This window comes from Octodon degus, unplaced genomic scaffold (genome assembly GCF_000260255.1).
Source record: "Octodon degus isolate 3935 unplaced genomic scaffold, OctDeg1.0 scaffold00286, whole genome shotgun sequence".
NCBI classification, from domain to species: domain Eukaryota; kingdom Metazoa; phylum Chordata; class Mammalia; order Rodentia; family Octodontidae; genus Octodon; species Octodon degus.
The window spans coordinates 895,600-904,687 of NW_004524862.1; the positions used below are offsets into that span (position 1 = coordinate 895,600).

A 9,088-nucleotide genomic window follows, 5' to 3' on the forward strand; every position below is an offset into this window, starting at 1 on the left:
AAAAAAATTTTTTAAATTATATATGAAAAAAAATTCAAAGAGGACAGATCTTTTTTTCTTTTTTGTATCAGTCCTTTGAATTAATTAGTCTAGTTTCTTACACACTTTGCTTTTTTTCTTTCTAATGTGGAATAAGATGCTATTTAATTATGTTCTTCTACAGCTAATATTTTTTATGTATATGCTTTAACAATTTTTTTTCTTTGCAATAGGTTTTGGACAATTTCAATTTTGTGTATCTTGGTATGATTTTATTCAAATTTCTTGTGCAAACGGTTCATTTTTCTTGGAAATATGTTGTTATAAGTTGAACTAAATTCAGAAATTTTAATCTTTAAATATTTATTGGCTACGCATTTCTACTTTGAGAATTATAATTACATGAATATAAGTTTCTCAATTTTGGCACAGAGTGAACTATTATATGACTGATCTGTAAATTCTTTCTTCTTCATTTTTATTTTGGATGATTTTTATTGTTATATTCATTTAAGTTTGTAAATAATTTCTTTACAATGTACAACCTATTATTAATCTCATGCTATGTATTCATTTCAGAAATATTTCTCTAAAATTCACTGTCTACATCTAACTTTCATATCTCAATATTTGTCTACAATTTTTAATATGCTGTGTAATTATTGACTTTCAATAAAGTTAATAAAAAACAAAAACAATTTAAAAAATTTTTAAAAAAGAGTAGCTCAAAATGAGATTAAATTTATGAACCTTTTTAGGTCTCTAGTCCTTCAATTCTATAAATAGCTAAGGATAAGATGTGGGGGGATGGGAAGAGAACAAGAACCATCACAACTTCACAAGAATCACTGTCATAAGTAGAAGAAGGTGAATACAATATTCTTTTTTTTTTTTCTGTAATTAGGACAGGGCCTATAGGGTCTCATTACATAGATCAGACTCCTAGTGATTCTCCTGTTTTCAGCCTCCCAAGTGCTGGGATTACAGGCACCTGACACCACTCCTAGTCTCAATTTCCTGTCTCAGCATGCCCCACAGGAGGGGCCAGCATGCAGGCTGGGGATTAAACCCTGGCCTCTGCGCTCTGCTTAAGCAGGAACTTTAGTTCGCTGAGCTATCAGGCCAGCCCTGAATACAATATTCTTGACTTCTTTTACTTACAGATCTGGAGGGGGGAATGTTCTTTACATTCTTTACATGGAATAAATCATTCCATGTCTCTGAGGTAATATAGTAAGAAAAGATACATGTCACAAAGTGCTATGATAAGAAACAATAGTAAGCTCAATAAAACCTCCCAAATCTAAGTCAATAACTATGAACAAGGTAGGAAAATGAAGATGAAAAATATGGAAATTATTCCCAGCTAATCCCCTTTCTCCAGACCAAATGATGAGATAACTACAATCTAAGAAATTTACCATAACTGAGTAAAAAAGACATAAAAGAAAAACAAACAATGCTAATTTTAAAAATATATTTATTTATTTACTTATTTATTTATTTGGTACAGGGTCTCACTATGCAGCTTGGACTCATAGTGATACTCCTGTCTCAGTTCTGGGATTATAGGCATATGCCATGTCCAGTTTCAGTGGCCGACTCAGCTTGAGGCCACCACGGCATGTGGTACCAAAGAGCAAACCCTGGTCTTTGCTCTTGGCAGGCAGGTGCTTAGACTGCTGAGCTATCTCCCTGGCCCAACGCTGCTAATTTCTAACTTAGTTTTAAAGTTATAAAACAGGCAAGGTAGCTTTATATATACAGACAAATCACTTTTGGTCTAGGCAGGCACAGTTAGACTTGGCACAAGTCCAACTGACTGCAGCACCAGCTCAATTCACAGACAGGTAGTAGATGGTTCCCATTATACATTTCCCAATCAAATCACATAAAGAATAGTTAGAATGTTTACATTTATTAGCAAATAAAGCAAGTTATTCTATTCTTCAAATACATTATTTCGTAGCTTTATATACACATAACATTAATGTCATGTATCACTGAATAAATAAATTCTGCAAGGTTAAATGAGGATGTGTTTTATGTTCTATCCACTCATTGGCCCTTGGGTCAGCCAATCTGGTCCAGGACTCCATGGCAACAGGGTCTATCGCTAAGAGCTACAAGATAAGATTCTGTTTGCCTTCTTTTTTTTTTTTTTTTCCTTCTAATAAAAGCATTTTCCACAGACACTACTGCAAATACCACCACAGAACAGTACAGATAAGACAGACAAATAGGAAATGTTGCCATTCTGTTATACTGAAAGTAAATATATAGGGGATGGGTAATAAATAGCAATAATAATGAATCTCTGCAAATAATAAGAGACTCAAAAACCCTGGAGATTTTTCCTTAATTTCAGTAGAGAAATTCAAAAATTCTTGAATAGTCAGAAAACTAACATAAGGATAAGTTCAGGGATTAGCACAGAGGTGACTGCCAGCTCATATCATAATACTGAAGCTTTCCATGACACCAAATATAGAGAGCGCTAAATGTGAGTTCAGACTGATCTCTGTAAGTTTCCCACAACTTTTTCTGAAATGTTAAAATGAACATGGAAAGTCACATCTCTCAAGGTCTTTGTTCCTTGTATTTTCAAACTACAGCTTTTATAGTCCTTGGGATTCTATTATATCTTTTTCTCTTTACTATTCTCCCCTACCACCCTTTAATACACTTAATGAAAAAAGAACAGCAGTGCTCAATGATACATGTCTACAACCAGCTATTTGGGAGGCTGAGGTTAAAGGATCACAAATTCAAGGTTATCCCAGACAAATTAACAGGGCTGGGATGTAGCTCAGTAGTAGAGTACTGTCACAAGTATGTGAGAATCTGAGGAGGGGGAGGAAAGAAGGCAAAGAGGAGGATGAGAGGAGGGGGGAACAAGAACCCGTGTTCTAACACTAAATAATACAACTTTCTTGAAGGAAAGAAGAAATAATTACAAGCTGGATGAAGAGACTAGATAATAAATCACACACACCATCCTTTACCTCACTAGTCTTCATTAACATAAAAATCCACCTGGCACTTCACAAGATATCCCTTTCTTGGTGTGCTGTGCACCAAGACTTGTATTTACATCTTCAGGCTGCAACAAGAACTCTGGTCTCCACCTTCTGGTACATTGTGGTAAGTGAATGCTGAGAATGAGACAAAATGTAGTCTAGACATAAACATATATCAGGGAATTGGAAATTGTGCATTTTCATCTGGTTCATGCTGTCTTAAATTATGATAAAGTATACATAAAATTTCCCATCTTAAATTAACAATTTTAAGAGTATAATTCAGTGATGTTGAGTATACCCTTACTGTCATATATCACGAAGGAAAAAATTATCTCAGCACAAAGCCACATTAAGAGACCACAATCATTCTTTCAGTAAATATTTATGAACCTGTGCAAGTCAATTACACAAATACTCAACTTACAATGGGGTTATACCTCAATAAACTGCCAGTTAAAAAAAATAAACTTGTAAGTTGAAAATATCATAAACTTAAATAAAGTGTACTTAATATGCCTAACTTACTGATCATCTATTAACCCAGTGCCGAGACAAAATACTCAATGCCAACAAGTTAAGGGAGAAAAGGTTCATTTAGTTCACAGTTTGTAGAGGTTTCAGTGCATAATCAGCTGGCTCCAAGGCAGAGTGGCATGGCAGACAGGAATTGTAGGGGAGTTCAAAGCAGAGTTCATGGCAGGCAGAAAGTAGCAAAGCAAACAAAGGATGGCCACAAGTCTTTCTATCCTTTTTATTTTATCCAGGCTACTCAGGTGGGTAGCACTCACATTCTTAATCCTAGAGCCCTTGATCCCAGCATTATCCCATGAATTAATTCCAGTGTCACACACTATAAGATCCAGCCACCGATTTGAAACTGTCTCATTGCTGTTTATCAATAAAATTTTGGAGAAAAAAAAAAAAAAAAGATCCAGCCACCTCTTAAGAAGTCCAATCTATTACCCCTTCAGGGGAATATATAAACACAAGTCATGTTATCATAACTTAGTAACACAATATACTATAGTATATTGGTTGTTTACCCCTCATAAGCATGTGCTTGACTGGGATCTGTGGCTCATTGCCACCATCCAGCATCTCAAGAATGTCAGACAACCAGTCTAGGAAAAGGTCAAAGTCCAAAGTACAGTTTCTATTGAACACATGGCACTTTTACATTATCATAAAGTCAAAAATTGTAACAATTATAAATTAGGGGCCAGGACTATATTAAAATCTATAAAGAGTCAGGTTCACTAGCACACATCTATAATCCCAGCATGTTGGAGACTAAAGCAGGAGAAAACTAAATTTAAACCCAGCATGGATAACTTAATAAGAACTTGTATCAAATAAAAAGTTTTTAAAAGATCTTGCCTTCAATCTTTAATATCACCAAAAAAGAAAAACAAAAATCTACAGGGCTGAGAATGTAGCTCAGTAGTAGAGTACTTGACTAGCATGTACAAGGGTTTCATCCCCAGCACCACCAAAACAAACAAACCAAAGCTATATTGGATATGAAAAACAGTCAAATGTTAAGAACCTCTGACATTATTGCCCACTACAGCTACTAACACATGTAATTCAAACATGTTTTCTTGTAGGCTGAATTTAATTTCTTAAATCTTATCTCAGTCCCCAAAGAAGCCTGAAGTAGATAAGATGGATGTCTAGCTGTCTTTGGCAGTTCTGAGTTCCAAGGGATCCTACAGGACAGAATGACTTGAGAAACAATAGGTAGAATTTCACAAATTTCTGGAACTGAGAAAATATTTTGTTTTCCATTTCCTAAGAATTATTATTATTACTATTTTTTTTTAGGTTTTTTGTTTGTTTGTTTGTTTGTTTGTTTTTTGGTGCAGGGTCTCACTACACAGCCCACACTAGTAGTGATCCTCCTGATTTCTGCCTCCCAAGTGCTGGGATTACAGGCACACGCCACCATGCCCGGACTCCATCACTGGCTCAGGGCACCAGGGTCCGGGTCGGCACAGCATGTGGAGCAAGGGATTGAACCCAACTCCTATGTTTACCTAAGCAAGCACTTAGTCTGCTGAGCTATTCCACCAGGCCTACTATTATTTTTTTTTTTTTTTGCGGAACTGGGGATTGAACTCAGGCCTTTGCGCTTGCCAGGCAAATGCTTATTCTACTAAGCTATCTCCCCAGACCCCTATTAAGAATTGCTTTGTCTGTTTTTGTTTTTTCGAGCCTGGGTTTCACTATACAGCTCAAGCTGGCCTTGAACTTAATTTATAGCCCAGTGTGACTGCAAACTCATGGTAATCCTCTTGCCTCGGCCTCCCAAGTGTTGGGATTTCATGTGTGTGCCATCATGCCTGGAACAAATTTCCTTAACACTCTTAAGGAGACAATACAGAAAATGAAATAGATGCAACAGGAGTCAGAAATTACATTAAAGCTATTTTTTTTTAAACTTATGAAAAAAATCACTACTAATCCTCTTTGAATATCAACATTCCTTTCTGTCAGTGATGGTGAAATTTTTATTTTTATTTTACTTTTTGTAATGTATTTAGTACAGGGTCTACAGGGTCTCACTATACAGACTGGACTCACAGTGATTCTCCTGTTTTCAGCCTCCCAAGTGCTGGGATTACAGGCACACGCCACCACACCCAGTCTCTCTCTCTCTTTTTTTTTTTTGGCGGAAGTGGGGATTGAACTCAGGCCCTTGCGCTTGCCAGGGAAGCACTTATTCCACTAAGCCATCTTCCCGGCCTCTTTCTTTCTTTTTTTTTTTTTTTTTTGGAACACCCAGTCTCAATCTCTGCCTCAGTGATCCCTGGGGGCTGGGCCCACACAGGAGGCAGGGCCGGCACAGGAAATTTTTAAAGCTTTCAATAGTACAAAAGCCTGTTGTGGCACACATGCCAAGGTTCACTATCACTGTGCTATACTATAATAATGAAAAAACTCAATCACTCCAAGCCTATGGCCTTTCTCTTTAAAGATCCTGAGTTAGCAAGTATAGAAGAATATATTTATTTACTTCAGAAGACCAAGAAGTTTCAAGGATTAGGATATTTTCTCAATACTGTTATCTTCTAATATCAAAGCCGTGGGCTCTGATTAGAAACTATTTTCCTCAAATAATAACAGTTGCATTGGGCTGGGGATATAACACAGTGACATGGCACTTGCATGGCAAGTGCAAGGTCCTGAGTTTTATTCCCAGCAAAACAAAAAACAGTAGCTTTCATCTATTAAGTATTTACTGTGTTACTAACACTATGTTCATGAATTTATATAGGTCATCACATTTATCTAAATTGAACAATTCTAGGGGCTGGGGAGATGGCTCAGTGGAATATGCGCTTCTCTAGCAAGTGCAAGGGTCTGAGTTCAATCCCCAGTTCTGCCAAAAAAAAAAAAAAAAGTGATAAATTGAACAATTCTAAAACTCTAGCTGTAGACACTAACAGCAGGAACCTAAATTTTTAAATGTTTTTGTGATTAAAATAGCACAGTTCATTAGTCTGTTCTTTTGGTCTGTCTCCCCAACCCTTTCTATAATGTAGATTAAACCACTATGTTACAACCAGCCCTTTTTATGAGACAGGGTCTTACTAGGTTGCCTAGGCTGGGCTTGGATTTACTATCCTTCTGTGTTGGGTCTCTTCGTAGCTAGGATTACAGGCATGTACCACCATGACCAATTCAGAAGACTTATTTTACTTATGCCAGAGTATCACTATGTTGCCAAGCCTGGTCTTGAACTCCTGGATTCAAGTGATCTACCTCCACCTACCAAGTAGCTGCGACTACAGGCATAGGCCACTATGACAGGCTTGCAAGTTTCTTTAGTTAAAAAACACATACAGATATAGAAAAGGAAAGAAAAATCACCCATAATCTATAACTCAGTAATTACTACCATTAATAACAATAATGAAAGCATATCTTTTGTTTCCATATTGAATGTTTTCACAGTCAATAATTTTTATGTATTTTATTTTTTTTAAAATTTATTTGTGTGTGTGTGTGTGTGTGTGTGTGTGTGTGTGTCCAGCTCAGTCCACCAGGGGGCGGGGCTGGCTGGCATGTGGTGCTGGGGGATTGAACCGCGGTCCCTGTATTTTGCTAAGCTTGCTCTAAGTAGGTGCTGTAGACCACTGAGCCATCTCACCAGCCCCTTTTATGTATTTTATATAGCAAGATTTTCATACTATATTTTATTCATCTACCAACACTGTAAATATTTTTCCTGTTTGAGACAGGGCCTCACTAAGTAGTTAAGGCTGGCCTTAAACTTACTATGGAGCCCAGGCTGCCTTTGTACATGTGCTGCCAAAGTAAGTACATACAGGTGTTTTTGTATTCCAGGCAATCCTCTTGACTCAGCCTCCCAAATGCTGAGATTACAGGCATATGCCACCACACCTGGCATAGATTTCTATTTTAAATGATGTTTTTGCTTGTTTTTTGAGAAAGCGCTTCACTATATAGTTTGGACTAACTGTGAACTCAAGTTTATAGCCCAGGGTAGCCTGGAACTCACAGCAATCTTCCTGCTTCAGCTTCCTGAGTACTTGGGATTATATCACCATATCTGGCTTAAATTACTTTTAATATAAAGTCATATTCCATTACATACATATACTAAAATTTATCTAACCATTTCTCTATTTTGGGAAAATTTGGCAGCATAATAAAATTATGCCGTGAGAACATCTTTTTAGCTAAATCTTTAGTCACATTTCTCATCAACTGCTCTGGATAATGCATTCAAGCATTTTGGAGATAAAAATTTTCCCTTTGGCTCACTCTGCTTAACAGAATCACAGCCAATTATACCATTCGATTAGTGTTTTCTTATTTCTGCTTTTTGTTTGAGACAGAGGGTTTTCCTATGTGGTTCAAACTGGCCTTCAACTCACTATGTAACTCAGACTTGCCTTAAATTTGCCTCAGTCTCCCAAGTGCTTGGCTAGATTAGTGTTTCTTGACTGTTCTCCCAACAACATCTCATGTCTAATTCCCCAGTCTCATGGCGGTGCCCTGGACTTTTAGAACATTTATCTGGACAAGTGCTTCTCATTTTTTATTTTTTTTTCAGTTCACACACCTTTTCAATAATATTAATGTCATTCTCCCATATATTCCACTAGAAAAGGAATGTGCTCCTAGCTGCTTGAAAACCACTGACGTATGAAGTCAAAGATAAAAGCTAATAAGGGATAAAGTTATATGAGGAGATAATTTCTTTGCCTTAAATGTTACACAGATTACTGGCTCTTGTCAATGTACTAGTTACATGAACAATTCAAAAAGGCAAAGCCATGCTGGGTGTTGTGGCATACTTCTATAATCCCTGCACTTGGGAGGCGGAGGCAGGAAAGCTGCCACAAGTTTGAGGCCAGCCTGGGCTATATAGTTAGTTCAAGGGACAGCCTGAATTATACAGAAAGACCCTATCTAAAGATAAATAAATGAATAAATAAATAAAGATGCAAAGTCTCAAAAAAACAAAAAACACCACTCTTAAGATCAGGCATGGTAGCACATGCCTGTAATCCCAGCACTGGGGAAACTGAGGCAGAAGGATCGTTGTAAATTCAAGACCAGCTTGGGCTAAAGTGAGCTCAAGGCTAGCCTGAAATGCATAGTAAGACCCTGTCTTAAAAAGACCCATTTAAAAAAAAAAAGAACATAAAAGGTAATGGGATATGTTAGTATTTGTAACTTAATATTGAGTCCATATAACCATATAAAACCCTAGTTTTGGGCTGGGAAGAAAGCTTGGCAGTCTAAGAGCCTGTCTGGCAAGTACAAGGATTCAGGTTTGATCCCCTGTACCACATGCTGTGCCAGCCCTGGAATCTTGGATGCACAGTACAGGCCATGGAAACTGGGTGTGGTGGCTCACAACTATAATCCTAACACTGGAGAAGCTGAGACAGAGGAACACTATGAGTCCAAGCTGCATAGTGAGACCCTGTACCAAATAAATAAATAAATGATTTAAAATAATTTTTTAAAAATCCTCCCTAGTGGGGCTGGTGCGATGGCTCAGTGGTCTAAAGCACCTACTTAGAACAAGCATAGCAAAGCACAGGGAC

General features: G+C 37.2%; 1 protein-coding gene across 15 annotated transcripts in view; it reads right to left on the reverse strand.

Annotated features, from left to right (window-relative positions):
- R3hdm2 (R3H domain containing 2) overlaps nucleotides 1-9,088 on the reverse strand; it is a 204,790-nt gene that overhangs the window by 92,657 nt on the left and 103,045 nt on the right. Inside the window, exon 1 of one of the 15 annotated variants that reach the window (XM_023707311.1) lies at nucleotides 8,095-8,165. The exons of the other annotated variants lie outside the window; for them this stretch is intronic. The gene's annotated coding sequence lies outside the window, so the exon portion shown is untranslated. Of the gene's footprint in view, nucleotides 1-8,094; nucleotides 8,166-9,088 lie in introns of those variants that run through there. 15 annotated transcript variants of the gene reach the window in all.